The sequence below is a fragment of the Periplaneta americana genome, chromosome 2 (assembly GCF_040183065.1).
Source record: "Periplaneta americana isolate PAMFEO1 chromosome 2, P.americana_PAMFEO1_priV1, whole genome shotgun sequence".
In the NCBI taxonomy this organism is placed as follows: domain Eukaryota; kingdom Metazoa; phylum Arthropoda; class Insecta; order Blattodea; family Blattidae; genus Periplaneta; species Periplaneta americana.
Genome location: NC_091118.1, coordinates 84,672,156 through 84,691,685, shown reverse-complemented (window position 1 = coordinate 84,691,685; position 19,530 = coordinate 84,672,156).

Genomic DNA, 19,530 nt, shown 5'->3' with positions numbered 1-19,530 from the left:
GTTGAATAACTAATTAGAAAGATCGTCGATCGGTGAAACATTCTCGACATCTTCTGGGTGTGAAAACGGAAGCCCGAAGAAATACTTAAGGAAACTACTATTTTCTGATTTGATTCTATATTCATTAGTCAGACCGAGTGACCAGTGGCGGTTCCTTGGGGGAGGGAAGGGAGGAACGTCCTCCTCACATTTTTTTTGAAAGTAAATACCAAATAAAGTATGTGCCTTGAAATTCGAGGAAGATTCGATGATTTTTAAGTTCACAGCTATAAGAAAAACTCGGTTGATCGAGTTTTAAACGACGCGCGCTCATGTGCTATAGAAAACTGTGAGAAAGATGCGAGATTGTCTGTGTTGAGGAAAGGTGCTCCATTCCTCCTCTACTGCAGTTAACACACACAGACAACAGAGCACTAGCGGCCAGAGAAAGAAGCAGAGTTTTAAAGCAAGTAAATGAACGGAGAGGGAGGAGATCCTCCTCTGAATCAGTTATGGGCGGGAAATAGGAACCGACTGGTCGTGCAGCAAGCTCGCTACCGCTGCCACCTAACGATGCTGCATTCAACCGGACTATAACACATCTAGGAGGAGACACAACAAAAACAGTTTTAACACAACGCTATGAAAGACATCATGTAACTTTTCTTTAATTATAAATCAAAAATATTATTCATTGCACTTTATATAGGCTACTATTCATGGTTTGAAACTTTCGAGGATATTTGAAAGTTAAAGTCGGGTTTATGTAAAACAAAGAGGAAGTAGTTCTACGTAGTTGGCTCCTGAAATTCACTTCTATTCACAGGGCAACAGACAAGTTGTCAGTTTTGTACAAATATATTTGAAACTGAAAGTAGTTACTCCAAACTACATCACTTTTAACATAACAAATTAATCGGCCACCGGCAGCTTTGAACAATAATGGTAGTATGACTTTACAAGAACTGACATTCTTCAAAAGGATGTGATACTGAACTTGTAAAATGTACATGTGGCAACACAGACCACGTGGGTGGGTGCAGTGTTCTCGCTTTCCTCAGATTATTTCCCATTCCCATTTCCATTTCCATAAAACGGTTCCGGTTACGAGTTAGTAGCTAGTCTCTTCCAACACGTGTGATGCTGTAGTGTGCTCGAAAATTGCTACGAGGTTGTGAATTTCCTTGTAATTGTTAATTTGCGCAATTATTCAACAATGAATGGAAGTGAAAACATAATATATTTTGAATAACTTAGGAAATTCAGTTTACAAGAACAGATTATTGCTATACAGAACGGAAGGCCAACCCCAACACTACCTGGTCTTACATGTATGCATGTAGGCTGATTTATAGCATATTTCATTCAAGAAGGTGTCATTTTGTGCTGTTAACTTCTTTCCTCCTCTTAAGAAATATGCAGGAGCCGCCACTGCGAGTGACTGTATTTTTCCTCTACCAGTTTTGGTTAAGCATCTTAACTTAATTGAAAGCCAAACTAGTATGTATGCCTGTCTCAAAATTTCAAAACAGAGGGCGTCTTCAGAAATAAAGTAGCAACATTCATCTTACTGCCAACTTTCAAAACTGCAATCTTCTATACAAAAAAATGGCATATTTTAGATTTCCAACATGATATGGCACATTATGAACAAAAACAACTGTTATTAACTTTGAAATATTATAAAAAACAACAGCATAACAAATCAAATACATCTCCACGCATTTTTGTCAGGTAGGCGTATACTGGTCTCAGTTGATTTATACTGGGATTCAGTTTACCTATATGGGAGTAAACTTCGCTTGGGCGTGGGTTCCGATCCCGCTTAAGCTGATTACCTGGTTGATTTTCTCCGAAGCTTTCTCTAACTTTAAGGCGAATGTCAGGTATGTCGCTATCACCAATTCCACCGACATCAAATAACGCGTTCTTGATACAGTAACTTTAAATAACTGATTAAGGCACTCACTTTGAATTGTCAGGTAATAATATTGATAATTTGACATTTTGTTTTTACTGTTTATTTTATTACTAACATTCTTATTAACAGCATGTCATAAATAATATGAATTAATGAATGAAGTGCATTTATTGATACACAATTATACAAACTCATGCACACAAGATCCTTCGCACGAGCCCGTACGGCCATTCGTGCTATAACTATGCACAGTTTGAATTTTCTAAGAAAACAAAAATAATACTACTAATAATAAAATTCATAAATCATATATTAACACATTAACATACGTATATTTAGTGATTATCCACATATTGGTAAAAGATAAGTCACTAGTTACTTTTATTATGTTATTTCATTTCTATATTTATAATATCGCTGGTAAAAGGCTCATTATTCTACTGGAAAAATAAATTAATAATTTTTGTTCGAGTAAAGATAGTGACTTCTCATGAGTTTCAAGGGACACATAAACTAACACTGTTCTTAATAACAACAATAATAATAATAATAATAATAATAATAATAATAATAATAATAATAATGAAAGTAATTTAAAATCGGAATCGATACAGTAGTTATATCTAGTCGTCGTCATTGTTGTTTACAACATTATTGGTTTTGACATTTTCATGTTTTATTTTTTGACGTAAAAGTCTGTGTTCCGGATAAAATAAAATGTAACTTTTGACGTCACTCGTGGTACCATGGAAATAGAAGTAAAAGATGAACATTTCGTCCCTCATAGTTTCATCACAGTCTAGTATATACAGTCACGAAGCTCAATACTTATTAAATATGCATCCATAGATAGTTGCTGACCACCAGATCGCTACTATCGCCTCATCATCGAACCCTTTCCCTAGCAGACGATAATGTATGTTCGGGTTTTCTATTTCAGTGTATGGAGCTCAGTGAAATATTATATGATAACTTTATTGCGTATCATTGCTAAGTTTTATTTTGTGTAATGTATTCATAAGTTCCGTTTACGGCAACTTTCTTTGCATAATATGTTGCAGAAATAATTACAAAACTGTGTTATTTTAATGTGAAGAGAATTTTACATGTTAACAATCTGTTCGCATCAACATTTTAAGTTTAGAATGTAAGCTGTTTTGAGGTTTAATGAAAAAGAACTTATATTGTGATTTTAATTTAGCATATCTACCTTCCTTAATTGTAGATAGAAAATTTACCATACCACTCCTATGAAATTTGTGTACGTACGATTGTCTTACTTCGTCTCTTAGGCAGTAGATAAATACAACAATTCAGTATTCAATTGTAGTATTAAAATACAGACAAATTGAATGTCCGGGGTATCATACATGGCATTATGCTTAATTATAATGTATAATTGCGGGTATAGGAATATAAGTTAAATATAATAAACATAACTTATAATTTCCATATGACATAATATACATAATATAATGGCAGGGCATTGGAGACTTTGTAAATCTAGTTGCTCTAGCAATAGCGCTGTGAGGTTACCGCATTTAAATATAGTGCAGTATAGCTGTTCTTTAGTCAAGTGTACGAAGGCCAATAAGGCAGCACTCGTAATGCGGTGGAACTAGCGCTGAGGTAGTTCCTGTGATTTCGGAAGTGTAAATCGTTGAATTTACAAGAGATCTTTTGTGGAGGTGCAGTTGATCGTATAAGCAAGACATAATAAAAGCCTAAACTAACCAAACCCAACCTCTCACAGATCTGTATAGGCTATTATGCAAGGAGTATGAGTACAAAGAAACTACCTCAGCGTTGGTTTAGCCTACTAACATATTACATTAATCAGACTTCAGATTGGAGTACTGTAAGAAACTAATAAATACAACTGAAATATAGACAAATTGCATTTACAAGTTATTATACGTAAGTTTATGCTTAATTATAATGTATAAATGTGAATATTAAAGCACTGGTAGAGTAAATATAACCTATAACTTCAACATATCTAAATATCCGTGCTGTGCAACTGAAAATTATTGAATCGTGCATAAATGAATGTACAAGAATTTCGCAATATTTAATCGAAATAAAGGCAGATATTACACATACGAACAACGTAATTTTGACACAAAAAATATTACACTTAACTCGCAAGTGAATTATGTCTGAAATGTCTCATAATCATTGTTTTAAATTTTATTAATGTCATTACACTACATTTTAGAGAAATATATGTCACTCTTCATGCATTCCAACTAATTTATATGGTTCAAACGTCGCCCTTCGTGATCGGGTTAAGCGAGTCACATGGTCTGCCTTACGGCCTATATTAGATCACGATCACAGTCTATTGTTCCTAGTACTCACAGCGCTCCAAGCGGCTAGCAACTATCGCGAGAAATGCAAAAAATCATCCCAAACTTCGTAACTGTATAGGAAACTGTGGTTTCATTTCCGCCCTCACAGAAGCCCATCATTGTTCTCTATGCTAAGCAAGCGTAATCCAGTCTCTACTATCATATCCCACCTCCCTTAAATTCATTTTTATATTATCCTCCCAAAGGTCTTTTCCCTGCGGCCTCACAACTAACAATGTATATGCATTTCTGGTTTCGCCCATACGTGCTACATCCCTGTCCATCTCAAACATCTGGATTTAATGTTCCTAATTCTGTCAGATGAAGAATACAATGCATGCAGTTTTGCGTTATTTTTGTCAGCCACTTTACTTTTAGTTTGTGAATAAAATTTGTCTTGAAAGCAATATGTAAAGATTTATAACCCTAATTGCCGACAGGTGGAACAGGGCTACAATTATATCGATATATAATATAATATAATAATATAATGTAATATAATATAATATAATATAATATAATATAATATAATATAATATAATATAATATAATATAATATAATATAATATAGTATAATATATAATCTGGCTATAGGTGTAATATAATACATAACTTTTATTTTCAATCCCTACCAACACTCAGTATTATTATAGACGAATAATATTAATATGTACAATTCAACGCTGAAAATCTAGTTTTTTTGCGTCCTTTTCTTCACCAGTTTCCGGAAATGAGGTTTGAGGATGAAATAAGACCTCAGTATAATGGGATTTTTACCCTCTCTGCGGCAGGTTGATCGTTGGGAGGGATTAATTTTCGTCAGGAGTTACTGTAGGGAACATGAATCAATTTTGTCCCGGACAAGATGATCACGTCCTATTTCTATTCTTTCCCTTAGCCAAGCAGACTTCCATTCGCTGCATATAAATGCCTCCTTGCTTACAGGGGTGACGCAGCTCCTCGCATGGCGACAACTGTTCATTTATACGTTTCTTGTTTATACTCGTACATTTTAAACGAATCGCTACAAAAAAGCGTAACAGATTCGACTCCAAGTCGAAGATAATCTACAACATCATAACAGGCAAAACGTCTATTCGGACTACAGACAGTTTTGGCAGAAATCGTCGGCACTCCTTTTAATAAACTTTTCAAGTTTCGGTATATTCCACTCCTCGTAGGTGATAACACTTTTAAGAGAATGTTAACTATCATAGATAGGAAGCTCATACCAAAAAAGTAGATTTCAGTTGAGTACAGTAAGAAGTATAGATGTCACCCGCGCCTCGTCCTGCTCTCTCTCACTACAGACGATACGCAGTTCACATAGACAACGCATAGTATCATTCTGTGGAGCTGTGTACAGTCGTGAATAGTTTGAAGAATAGTGCTAATTTATATTAATAGTTGGGTTTTGAACAAAGCCAGCTATTCTGTTACTATATTATTTACGTAATGTTAATATTATGCATGATTTCAAAGAGTAAACTGATCTGTTATATATCGGATTTATAAAATAAAACCATCTGCCCTTCAATAAGGGTGACCACAAGGATCCGGAAAACAAATACATATATAAGAGTTTACAATGAAACAATGAAAATAGATACAATAAATTTCAAAAGAAAATTAAAGTGAAGATGTAATCATACTACTTGAAATAGAGATGAAATTGTAAAATTTAAATTGAGTTCTTTAGAATTTCTCTAAGGATTTTCTCAAGATTGTAAAAATGTGAATCCCTTTGATTTTAAAAGGTTATAGGTGTATTTGGAGATGGTACCATGAACTCCAAAAAGAAGTCCGTGTACTGACTAACGATTAGACATGATTTTATACTGCTTGCTAAAATAAGGAATGCAAGGTTCATAGTTCAGTCTATTTTCAATATCAGTAAGTTTTGGCTGTTGTGCATCTCTTTCAAACCTGATAGTCGGGTCTAGTATTGTTCCTGTATTCTTGTTGAATCATCTTCCGAGATACAATGCACTTCTTCATGGACTCCTAATCCTTGTTGTCTTAGGATGTCAGCAAGCATTGTCCTTACCCTGTGATGGTGGTTGTTTCGCAGTAACTCAATCTTTCGGCAAAAACCCAACATATGTCCTAGTGTTTCAGTCTCGTCACAGCCTGGTGGCGACAAATGTATTGAATGCTCTACCTGGGAATGACCGTACTGCAGAAAGGTTGCATGACATATTCACCGCATTAATAAATTCAGATGATGATAGGCCTTTTTTATGGAATATCCAAGAATTTGTCTTAGGACATTCCACATAAAAACTGATTCCTTTACCCTTATGCGTTAGTTGACACCACGAAGAAAAAGATATTTTCCTTAAGATTTCTCTCAATTGTTGTCCTTTCTTTAAGTTCGGAAATTCATTTTCAGAGATATTAAGTTTTTGTTAAAGCATGTTGTCTTTCTTTGTTAAGATTACTGACAAAATTTAAATAGATAGGCCTATCATTTACATATAGATGTTGAGAGCATATATTATTAAAAAAATGTTGAATGCTAGCTTCCACTCCGCTCGAATAATAGCAAGCCCTTGAAGTTTTCCAGAAGCGTAGATCATGGCATTAGGGGTGTCATCAGGAAGTATCATTATTTTTAAGTAGGTTATTTTACGACGCTGTATCAACATTTCAGATTATTTAGTATCTGAATGAAATGAAGCTGATAATGCCAGTGAAATGAGTCCGGAGTCCAGCACCGAAAGTTACCCAGCATTTGCTCATATTGGGTTGAGAGAAAACCCCGGAAAATACCTGAACCAGGTAACTTGTCCCGACCGGGATTCGAACCCGGGCCACCTGGTTTCGCGGCCAGACGCGCTAATCGTCGCTCCACAGGTGTTGACAGCATCATTATTTCCTTCACAGCACTTCTTATAATTTTATCAGTATGTCTTAAAAATGTTTTAGATATTTGGGTTATAGGAGCGCATTGTAAGGGAGGATAATATTAAAATGAATTTGAAGTAGTTGGAATATGATGATAGAGACTACATTAATCTTGCACAGGATTGGGACCAATAGCGAGCTTATGTGAGGGCGGCAATGAACCTGCGGGTTCCTTAAAAGCCATTTGTAAGTATGTAATCGTATGGGAGACAGAGGAAGGCGGAAAGGAGGAAAGATAGGAGAATGCTGATTTTGAAGTGAAAGATCTGTCCTTGGCCAGTAAACTATGAATGAATTAATAATCATAGTAGGTACTAGCTGCATATCGATAATCATGTTTCTATTCTTATGGCAATACATCCAACTTATACATATAAGTTTCAAGTACAACCACATCTGTACGACAAATAGTTGCATATGTTATAATTTTGTTGAAAAATCTTTACAAAGCTACAAAACGAAGTAATTTTTACTCCCTCAGGGCCGGTTAAAGTTTTTATAGGAGGTACATTTAGGATCGGTTCTTAAAAAACCTTAGATTTTTTGATGGAAAATCTGAAACAAAACATAAAACGTAAAACATGAAGAAAATAGTAGCGTGTACACTTGAAAAATAGTGGTATTAGGGTGATTCACGAAGCTTTACCAGCGCTATTGAAACATTTTCCTGAAGTGGTTTGGAACATATTTTCCTAATAAAGTTTTTCCTATCTCACATAATTCAGGAATAATAATTTACTTTCTAAACATGTTGATGTGAATAGAGCTCTCAAATGTCAGCGCATGCGCTTACTTTGTAATGCATCGATAGTCATTTGTCCCATGTTCAGTTAACTGTCATACATTATAGACTTTGCACGTTGTTAGTCTCAAGATGGCGTAGAAATTTACAACTGAGGAATATGCCGATGTGGTATTTATTTATGGTGTGTGTTGGTGTGTGTGAGGGAAATGCAATAGCTGCTGTCGTCGAATATCATGCCGCTATCCTAATCGTAGGATTCCGAATCCTAAAGGTGCGTCCAGACTTGCAACAGAACATCGTAGCGCAACCGCGCTGCGATCCTATCTGGACAGCGAACGATACTTCGCAACATCGGCGCGTAGCGTGAGCCCGCAATCTGAGCGTTACGGACCTAGAGGCGCTGAGTTGCAACACTTGTCGTTTATTCCAAGGAAAAATCAAAGGATCCAGGGGCCCATTTCACAATCCTTACAAATTACAAATTAACAATTTACAAATAACAAGTAAAAGATTACAAATGCTTGTAAATTGTGCTTCACAATGCTATTTTATTAGTTTGTAAAGTCTGACGAACTTTACAAAATCAGCTAAAGAAATTTACAAATACGCATTATTGGTTACACAATATCGCCAACGAAAGTTTACAAAAATCACTAAGGAACAGAGCTGAAGTCGCTGTATTTTTACTACTATCGATACATATGTTTATATTTTGTACTAAAATAGATTATTCTAAGCTTACTGATTCATATTTCACCAACAGAAAATATAAAATATTGTTTTAAAAAATTAAAAGTATTTAGATTTTTATATATTGGCGACAATGGAGTTTCATGTGATGTGATTGGTCGAGTATACCAATACGTCTATTACTTAAATGACCAAAGTTAGCACAAAATTCAGTCAAATAAGTAAATAACAGATTTGGTCTACGTACAAATATGCAATTGATAAAAAAATAATTACAATATCTAAACACAAAATCAGGTTAATTTTTTGTGTTGATCCATCAGTATTTATTAATGTTTCATTCCTAACCTCACAAACATTAGTGAACCCATCAGCAGCATAAAAATTCTGTGCTATAGTAAATAACATTTTGGTGATCGAAAACCTGCCCCGAATTTAACTCTTTTAACAACATCAACTACCATGTGCGCACTTTTGCACACTGATATCTTAGAAATTCCGTGCTAACCCACGGAACTGACTGGATCCAATGCAAAACGATACAGTTCTCACTTTGAGGTTAGGGCATCACTTTTCTCTTTTGGATGTTGGATATATGATATCCCATATCTTGTAGGAGAGATTCCAGAGAAACGGAACTCGAAACGACTTCAGAATACCGCGTAAGTAGTGTCGCTATTGCATTATTGAATTATTTATTTTTGGTGCAGGGAACTTCTTTATTAAGTGCGAGTATTTATTAAATACAGTCTTCGTATATAAATACTTACGCGATATTCTGAAGTATAGCGCGGGACTCATTCGAAACCTTTCATTAAATTTATACAGTGATACGAACTTGCTATTAATTCTTGGCCGGAGAACTTTATGTATACATCATCGTTTGATTAGGCCTAAATTCAATATCTTCGTCTGAGTCACTAGAACTCCTTAATAACATCAAAACTGCTTTAGTTTAATTCTTAGTATTATCCAAAAAAAAACAAAACAAATGGCTTTTAAGGAACCCGAAGGTTCATTGCCGCCCTCACATAAGCCCGCCATCGGTCCCTATCCTGTGCAAGATTAAGCCAGTCTCTATCATCATACCCCACCTCCCTCAAATCCATTTTAATATTATCCTCCCATCTACGTCTCGGCCTCCCTAAAGGTCTTTTTCCCTCCGGTCTCCCAACTAACACTCTATATGCATTTCTGGATTCGCCCATACGTGCTACATGCCCTGCCCATCTCAAACGTCTGGATTTCAAGTTCCTAATTATGTCACGTGAAGAATACAATGCGTGCAGTTCTGTGTTGTGTAACTTTCTCCATTCTCCTGTAACTTCATCCCGCTTAGCCCCAAATATTTTCCTAAGAACCTTATTCTCAAACACCCTTAACCTATGTTCCTCTCTCAGAGTGAGAGTCCAAGTTTCACAGCCATATAGAAGAACCGGTAATATAAATGTTTTATAAATTCTAACTTTCAGATTTTTGGACAGCAGACTGGATGATAAAAGCTTCTGAACCGAATAATAACACGCATTTCCCATATTTATTCTGCGTTTAATTTCCTCCCGAGTATCATTTATATTTGTTACTGTTGCTCCAAGATATTTGAATTTTTCCACCTCTTCGAAGGATAAATCTCCAATATTTATACTTCCATTTCGTACAATATTCCCGTCACGAGACATAATCATATACTTTGTCTTTTCGGGATTTACTTCCAAACCGATCGCTTTACTTGCTTCAAGTAAAATTTCCGTGTTTTCCCTAACCGTTTGTGTATTTTCTCCTAACATATTCACGTCATCTGCATAGACAAGAAGCTGATGTAGCCCGTTCAATTCCAAACCCTGCCTGTTATCCTGAACTTTCCTAATGGCATATTCTAAAGCGAAGTTAAAAAGTAAAGGTGATAGTGCATCTCCCTGCTTTATCCCGCAGTGAATTGGAAAAGCATCAGATAGAAACTGACCTATACGGACTCTGCTGTATGTTTCACTGAGACACATTTTAATTAATCGAACTAGTTTCTTGGGAATACCAAATTCAATAAGAATATCATATAATACTTCCCTCTTAACCGAGTCATAAGCCTTTTTGAAATCTATGAATAACTGATGTACTGTACCCTTATACTCCCATTTTTTCTCCATTATCTGCCGAATACAAAAAATCTGATCAATAGTCGATCTATTACGCCGAAAACCGCACTGATGATCCCCAATAATTTCATCTACGTACGGAGTTAATCTCCTCAAAAGAATATTGGACAAAATTTTGTACGACGTCAACAAAAGTGATATTCCTCGAAAGTTACGTGCTAATTTTACAAGTAAAATTTACATGTTTGTAAAATTACTCTTCATTGTGAAACAGAATACTTGTAAAGTGAGCAAAATTTAATTTGTAAAGATTTGATTTCCTTTGTAAAGTTCAACATTACAAACAAAGATTGTGAAACAGAAGTTTACAATTTACAAGCAAAGTTTACAATTTACAAAGATTGTAAACATTGTGAAACAGGCCCCAGAACGTTGAAGTTGCAGTAAGTGTGGACGTGCATGGAAGCTGGACGTGTAACACCTATTCGTGCTGCATGTGTGGCTACAGTGCTAGTGCACTGGCCTTCCATGAAGACGGTCCGGGTTCGGTCTGCGTGGAATGTATGATGGTAAAATAGACGTTGCATAAGGGTTTTCTCGGGGTACTCTGTTTCCCTCTTTCATTCCAACACTTCACTTCTCCTTCATTTCATCTCTCGGAACAACTGGATAAGGCGGACCGCACAGCAGCGCCGACTATGCTCGCCACTAGTGACCTGGCCGTACCGAAATACAGTAGAACCCCTATTATCCGCGGTAATGAAAGGGGTTGACTGAACGGTTAATCGAAAAATCGGATAATCCGTATCATAAAATATTTTCGTAAATTAAGTGAATAACACTGGTTATTTTCTCCGTGGTCTTGTGTTTAATACGCTAGGTAGTGAATCAGAAGTTCATTAATTTAAGTTCTGTTGTCAAAGACGTGTTTTTAAGAGGTAAAAGAAACTCCTTTTAATGGCTGTCAGCGGAAAGATAGGAATAGTAAAGGTAGATTTACATACTGTATACCCTTTATCCTTGATTTTTATTAAATCGCTCATAGCTGTAACATCAGTCTCGTATCGTGATGCGAGATGATTCACAATTTCTCTTTCCCCAACCACTTAATTATTTGGATTTTATTCGACACTTAGCACAACACGTTTTTTTTTAACTCATGGAAAACATTTTATATAGAAGTAATAGAGTACAGCAACTCGAACAGTAGACCAAAACTGTGTAGGCCTAAGTGTAAATGTTTGTAATAACACTCTAGAAAAAAATACGTATACTAATATAGCGTACAACAGTATCAACTTCATACGTTTCTGTAGCGAAAAAAAAAAAAAAAACGAGCGAGAGAAAGATAATCGGATAATCCGCCAATCGGTTAATAGGATGGCGGATAAACGGGGTTCTACTGTAAGACAATCGAGATTTCGCTAGTAAATTAGCGACTATATTCTTTAAGCATTATTTCAAATGCAAGGTTTACGTAGTATAACGACGGTCTTTTGAATGCACTAGAAGAAAATACAGATTTAGTAAGATATTATATCAGGTTATTACAGAGAAATGAAGGAGAAATATGATGTGCTTTAGGAAATATCACTGAAATCATGAAACCAAATTTCGTGGCAATCGTCGTCAAGCGTTCGCTAGGCTACGTAATTATTACCGCATTGGCGTTGTATTTTTGGTTCACAGAAAATAGCTCGTCTTTACGAAAGAAACGTTCAGCTCCCATAAAATTAATTATTGCTTTCATAACATTGCTTATCAATTTTACGAAACAATTATCATCAGAACCATTGGCGACTAGAAACATCACTAGCGTCCACCGATGTGGAGTAACGGTTAGCTTGCCTGACCGTGAAACGAGCGGGCAAGGGTTAAAATCCTGGTTGAGGTTTTTTCGGGAGTTTACGTCAACCCATTAAAGCAATTGCTTGGTAACTTTCGGCACTGGACCCTGGACTCATTTCGCTGTCATTATCACCTTCATAGCATTCAGACGCTAGATAACCATAGATGTTGATCGTCTGGCCGCGAAACCAGGTGGCCCGGGTTCGAATCCCGGTCGGGACAAGTTACCTGGTTGACGTTTAGTCCGGGTTTTCCCTCAACCAATACGAGCAAATGCTGTTTAACTTTCGGTGCTGGACCCCGGACTCATTTCACCGGCATTATCATCTTCATTTCATTCAGACGCTAAATAACCTAGATGTTGATAAATCGTCGTAAAATCACTCACTACAAAAAACACATCACTAGACAAGCGAAAAGCACATTCGACCATATTGAAACAAAAGAAATTCGAGCGGGGTTTTAGTTTGTACGTAGTATATATGTATTTATTTAGACTGCAAATGGGCAAGCACCTGGTGGCAGTGGTATACACAATATAAGCAATACACAATAAAATTACAATACATAATACAATTATGCAATACAAATACAATAAAATGTCTCCTCTCACTTATCCCCTCATCTAATCCACTCCAAACTTGTCGCATTCCTCGGCCTTATGTCGCTTAGCTATCCCCTCATCTAATCCATGAAACCTTTTAACTCGCAATATGTACGCAAATAAGTTGCGTTGCAAAATGATTCAACCCCTATACTTATGGCAAGTACCGGTTTCCGTTGTTAATCTAGGTTCTAAGGGCTTGAGGCTCCAGGTTCTATTCGGGCTCCTCAGTAGATGATGGAACCTTACCTGCAGGGCCAAGGAAGGATAGCCCACCTGTCAGCGTAGGATTAACGTCAATCAATCAATCAATCAATCAATCAATCAATCATCAATCAACCAATGAATCAACACCCATTCTTCTGTCTGTGTGGACAGTGAACATGGAATGGACCGAGCAAAACACGTTGCACTTTATGAAATTATACGGAGGTAAAGAAATTTTGTGAAATGTCAAACACAAGGAATTTTAAGAAAAGTTTAAGGAACGAAGCTTGGGAGCAGCTGGTGACCTTCATGTTACGACCGAGCGTTGCGGACCGAGACGCGCAGCGATCCACTGCTTGTCGGTTTTTCTGCGTAACAATCAAAGGATCCAGAGCTCTACAGTTGATGTGTTAACGCTGACACAAATACGTTGGTCTGCGCGTGCTGACGTCACACTGGGATGTTAATGATTGCAATATGAATTTTATTGTTTCCGAATTATTATTAAATTCAGCAAACCATGCTGCACCAGTAACATGTTCATGCTTTATACTTATTTATGTTTATTTTATGTTCAACTTCATTATTATTATTATTATTATTATTATTATTATTATTATTATTATTATTATTATTATTATTATTATTATTATTGGCATCATCATTATCATCATTTATATTCATACGACTATTTTATTGACTCTGATTATTTCCTGATATATTGTAGTATTCAATGAGATCCAAAATTGTAACATCTATGTTAATTCACATTCGGAAACCAAAATCACTGTCCATATACAAAATATTACTGTCAATAATACGAATAATCAGCAAGTATGAAGTTATTGGCATGTAAAAATATCTCAATAATATATTATTATACTAGCAAGTATAAATAATAATAATTATTTGTATACATACTGCTGATGTCTACACTTCGCTCAAATACACGCCATAATGAATTACTTATTAAAAATTAAATACACGCAAACACTAAAAAGTAATTAACACTTCTTAGGAACACAAAATTGAAGTTACTCTCAATTTCTCAATTGTTAATTGAACATAATTCAATACACCGATACGAAATGAGTTTAAATCACCGCCAATTACGGTGGTCAACTCCCTAGATTTTAACTTATTAAACAATAAAGTACTACAATAATTAGGCATATCATATTTCTTCTGTCTGTGACTTTCTATTCTTACAGTTCTGCATTACGTGTATTAAAATCATGACAATTTACTCGTAATATTTTATTATATTCAGTTTCGTCATGCGTAAACAGCATTAAAATTTATAAATAGAAGTATAGGCTACACAAAGAAATACCAAGATTCTGTATTCCTAAAAAAGAAAAAAAAATTACAAGGTTTTGTACTTTAAATAACAAAATCGTTCTAATAACTCGTTTCTGAGCAATAAAGACTCTGCTAATATTTACAGCATTTCTCCTTAAAAGGTACCATGATTAAAATGAGAATAATATATAGATAACAAAGAATGTACATTCAACGGAGACCTAAGCTGTAAAAATAGCAAAATTTACGGTATTTAGCTTTTTTTTAAACAAAATCAATATAGGCCTACCATTGTAAAGTGTTGTCGACAAAAAATTAAAGAAACCTAATATTATCCACAGATGTAATATAACAATTATTAAAATTGATAGATGGATGGACGGACAGGCAGACAGACAGACATATTTATTCGTTCCTTAATATCTTACAGTTGCTTTAGAGTATAGAATAAAGAACATGTCAAATTCTTTCATTTAAAATATAAAAATGCAAATATGAAATATATTCAGAATTAATACCTTAATGACAACAACATATTATAAAATAGAATAAATTTACCATTTCATAGTATTAAAATATTTACACTATCAATACGTGAAATGTCAAGAATTCATCTACAGAATAGAAAGTGTAAGATATTAAGTACGGTAATTTTTAGTTCTACTTTAAATAATGCAGGATTTTGATTATGACTCAATGTCTTGAAGACAACTAAAAATTTTTATTGTCATGCATAGTACTCCCATTAATAGCATGATAAGTTTGATGATGCCGTTTGAAAATCATTCTTCCTGCACGTATTTATACATGTATGGCTAAATTAGTTGGAAAATTTCTTTATTACATTAGAGGAAATTTATTGAAGAGTTTAATGTACTGATTTTTTAAAGTCAGAATCTCTAATTTAAAAAAAAAAATTGGTCTACACGATTCTATAGCCTTTGCTGCAACTATTATTCTAATTTCTCTTTTTGTAATAATATATTTTTACTATCCCCAAAATATTATTTCGTAGAACATAATGAAATGAATATAGGCAAATATATTGTCTTTAAGATACTCCTATTTACGAATTGTTGTAACGACCTAATTGCGAAGCATGCTGAGCTACGTTTAGGGGTTATTTCATTAATATGATGGTTGAAGATTGTTGTAGATCTATTATTAATATGCAAACCAATACATTTGGTTGTTGATGTTTCTAGTAGAGGTATATTGTTGATAGTTGTGTCTCATGTTTCAGAGATTAAATTTGAAGAGGATTTAAATTGAATTATGTTAGTTTTATTAATGTTTAAAGCTAGTTTATCGGTTGTAAACCAGTCATAAATTTTAAGGAAAAGTGTTTCTGTTTTATATTTGAATGTGGCAAAGTTGCTGTCTGTAATTATGATACTTGTGTCACCTGTAAATAGTATAGCATAATCTGTTCCTTTTATTAAGGGGCCAAGATCATTTATAAAAATTAGAAAAAGAAGATGTCCTAATAGAGATCTTTGCGTGACCCCTGTATGAACATTTCCCCATGTTGAAGTAGGTTTAAAGGTGTCATTGAATGCGTTTATTTCAACTTTTGTTTTCTGAAATGGAGATATGGTTCAAACCACTGTTATGCTATGCCTTTAATAACATAGTATTCTAATTTTTAAAGTAGAATTTTATGATTAATACAATCGAAAGCTTTGGAGAGATCACAAAATATCCCTCCTACTTGTAATTTCCTATTAATTGCTTCCAGAATTTTATCAGTTAAATTAAACGAAGCTTGCTCACTTGATGTATTCTTTCTGAATCCACATTATTGTTCTGAAATGAGAATGTTGCAGCAATTAAGATGTTGATATACTCTTTTATAAACATAGTGAACAATAAGTATGGAATATTGCTAATAACTTCTTAAATTTTACAAAAAAAGTTTTATACAAAAAGCTGTTGGAGATAAACCATACAATATGATACTAGTGTTCGAAAAAAGTTAGATATTCATACATAAAGGGTGTGACAGTAAAGTTAATTTTTTTAATGATACTCTATATTAAATTTGACATATTCCGATTCTCCATTAAATGTTATGTTTGAATGCATACAAATTTTACCCACAGAGTTTGTTCTGTGGTAGCAAGTTATACATCCAGACTAGCCGGTCCGGGTTCGATTCCCGGTGGGGTCAGAAATTTTAATGTAAATAGTGATAGTGATTCGTCCATCGGGTGGGGACGTTAAGCCTGGCGGCCATCTTGGTGCTACTCGGCAGAGTAGGCTACGTGCCGGCACCGGGTTTCCCCTTCTTCCTTCCTGACCATCATCATCCTCATCCATTTCCTACAATACACTTACACATACACTCACCCTAGTAGCCCACACGACATAATTCTTCATAGATACGCGTCATACATAACGTGGCCCGACGAAGTGGTGTGCAATTTGAAAGTGGGCCACAGTCCTGCCATCTATGTGCAGTATGCGGAACCCGAATCACGCAAGTGAAGTGAGTAAGCATTAGATACACAAATAATATTAAAATGGATTTGAGGGAGGTGGGATATGATGGTAGAGACTGGATTAATCTTGCTCAGGATAGGGACCAATGGTGGGCTTATGTGAGAGCGGCAATGAACCTCCGGGTTCCTTAAAAGCCACTAAGTAAGTAAATAATGTTCCTAGTTGTTTTGATTTTATTAGTCAAGTTTAGAATAAATTGTTAAAGTAAAGTTATTTGGCTTTTAAGATTACTTTGTATTTCATTTAACTGATAAAATTCTGGAAGCAATTAATAAAAAAAAATTACAAGTAGGAGGGGTATTCTGTGATCTCTCCAAAGCCTTAGTTTGTATTAATCATAAAATTGTACTACAGAAATTAGATCTATTAATTTGCGGTCATTACTATTTCTACTTTAAATATATTGAAGATGTTTGAGAATTTTTGTGCTTTACAAGAAAACTTAGTTCAAAGATATTTAAGAATGTATTATGAAACGCATTGAATTTACTATTCATATCTTCAATTTAGCTTCAAAGTCCTTTAAAGATTCTTCATTTATGATTCTTAACCTAATTTTAGTCTTGTGTTGATTCAGCAATGTTATTGCATATTATTGTACGGTTGCCAGAAATCGCATCGTAACTGCCACTCTTTCTTGAAGTGAATGTGGTATCCTTCTTTGCAACATTAGGCGCCAGCAAATATTTAAAGTCTGTAGGTGACATTCTGGTAAAATTTTTATAATGTCCACCAACTGTTTTGAACTTCAAGTCAGCCAGAAAACTTGAATCACCACATTTATTTCTACTTGTATATGATATGTAACTATGTTTGCCACCATTGCCTCTGTTTCCGTTTCTTTTTGCACGCAAAATCCGAATAAATATAGGCTGCTGCAACTACGTCCACGATTGAAAGTAGGAGTACCTGAACTGGCGGATGCTGGTAGGTTAGGGCCCAGTTTTACCAAACTTCGTTACAATAACGCTAACAGCATGTTAACTAACGTGTTGTTAAAAATTAAACATCCTGTTAGTGTAATAGTGTTTCACCAATCATTTGAGGTAGTTTGGTTAGGTAACATGATGTTAAGAGTAATGTAACAGGAATCAAAGAAGCAGTGATTGTATGAAAGTTTACTGAATGTGCCTTTAGTTGGTGTAGTCATTTGTTTAAGCGGGGAATTTTATTTTTTACATTATGGAAGCATTGGAGACTAACATAATTACAACGGAAATCGAGAAAAAGAAAGTGTAAGGAGCAGTAATTTTATCTCATATGAGAAATATGATTATTTTAGTATATCTAGCAATTATATGAATGTAATTGAACTCAAACGTAGTGATGGAACTTTCATTAGGAAAAAGGAACAAAGATGGGTCTCTTTAACCCAATACTTTCGATTGCCATTTGGATGTGAAAACGCAAACTATGAAACAAATCAATGTTATGAAAATATTAAAAGAAATGCTAAGACGGGTCATGCACAAGATACAGTGGAACATTTGAAAACTGACGGTGGTACTTTCACTCTCAAAGTTGATATTTGTACGAAGATTCTTTCAATTATCCAGGATCAAATAGAACCAATAGAAAATGAAAATAATAGTGATACTGAATAAGCGTTAACATTATTTTCATATCTTATATATCTAACATATCTTCACACGTTATTAGTCATAATTACATGTGAACTCTTAAATAAGTGAAATAAAGAAATATCGTTTTGAAAATCTGCAATTATATCTGAGTATTAATACGAAATAATAAATAATTTTGGTATTTATGCACATATCTATTCTGAATAATTAAAAATGCTGAAGTAGTGATTGCAGCTAATTGTTTTCACTGCAAATATATCTCGATTTTCCGAGGCTAGTCTGGGTTTCGTAAGGGTAGATCTTGCGCTGACAACATATTCATCATGAAACAAATTATTGAGAAGAGGAGAGAATGGAATCAGATCACCTACATTGTATTCATAGATTATGTCAAAGCTTTTGATCGAGTGCTAAGGAGTAAGCTTTGGGAAATTATGGACAGAAGGGGAATACCTAAGCACCTCATAAAAATATTACAGAACCTCTATAAAGGGACCCAAATAAGCATTAAGATAAACTCTGGAGACATTAAATCCGAATATATCAACATGGGTGTCCGACACGGCTGTTGTATGTCACCTATATTGTTTAGTTTGTATATTGACGACGCCATTAGAGCATGGAAGAGAACATTTTTACAGTTGGGTTTTGACAATGACATAAACAGTGATAACTTTGTTCTTACACTTATGTTTGCTGATGATCAAGTAATTGTCTCAAATTCTGAAAATACACTCCAACGAGCTCTGTTTGAATTGCAGAAAATAATAGAGGTGTATAACTTTGAAATTTCAACTG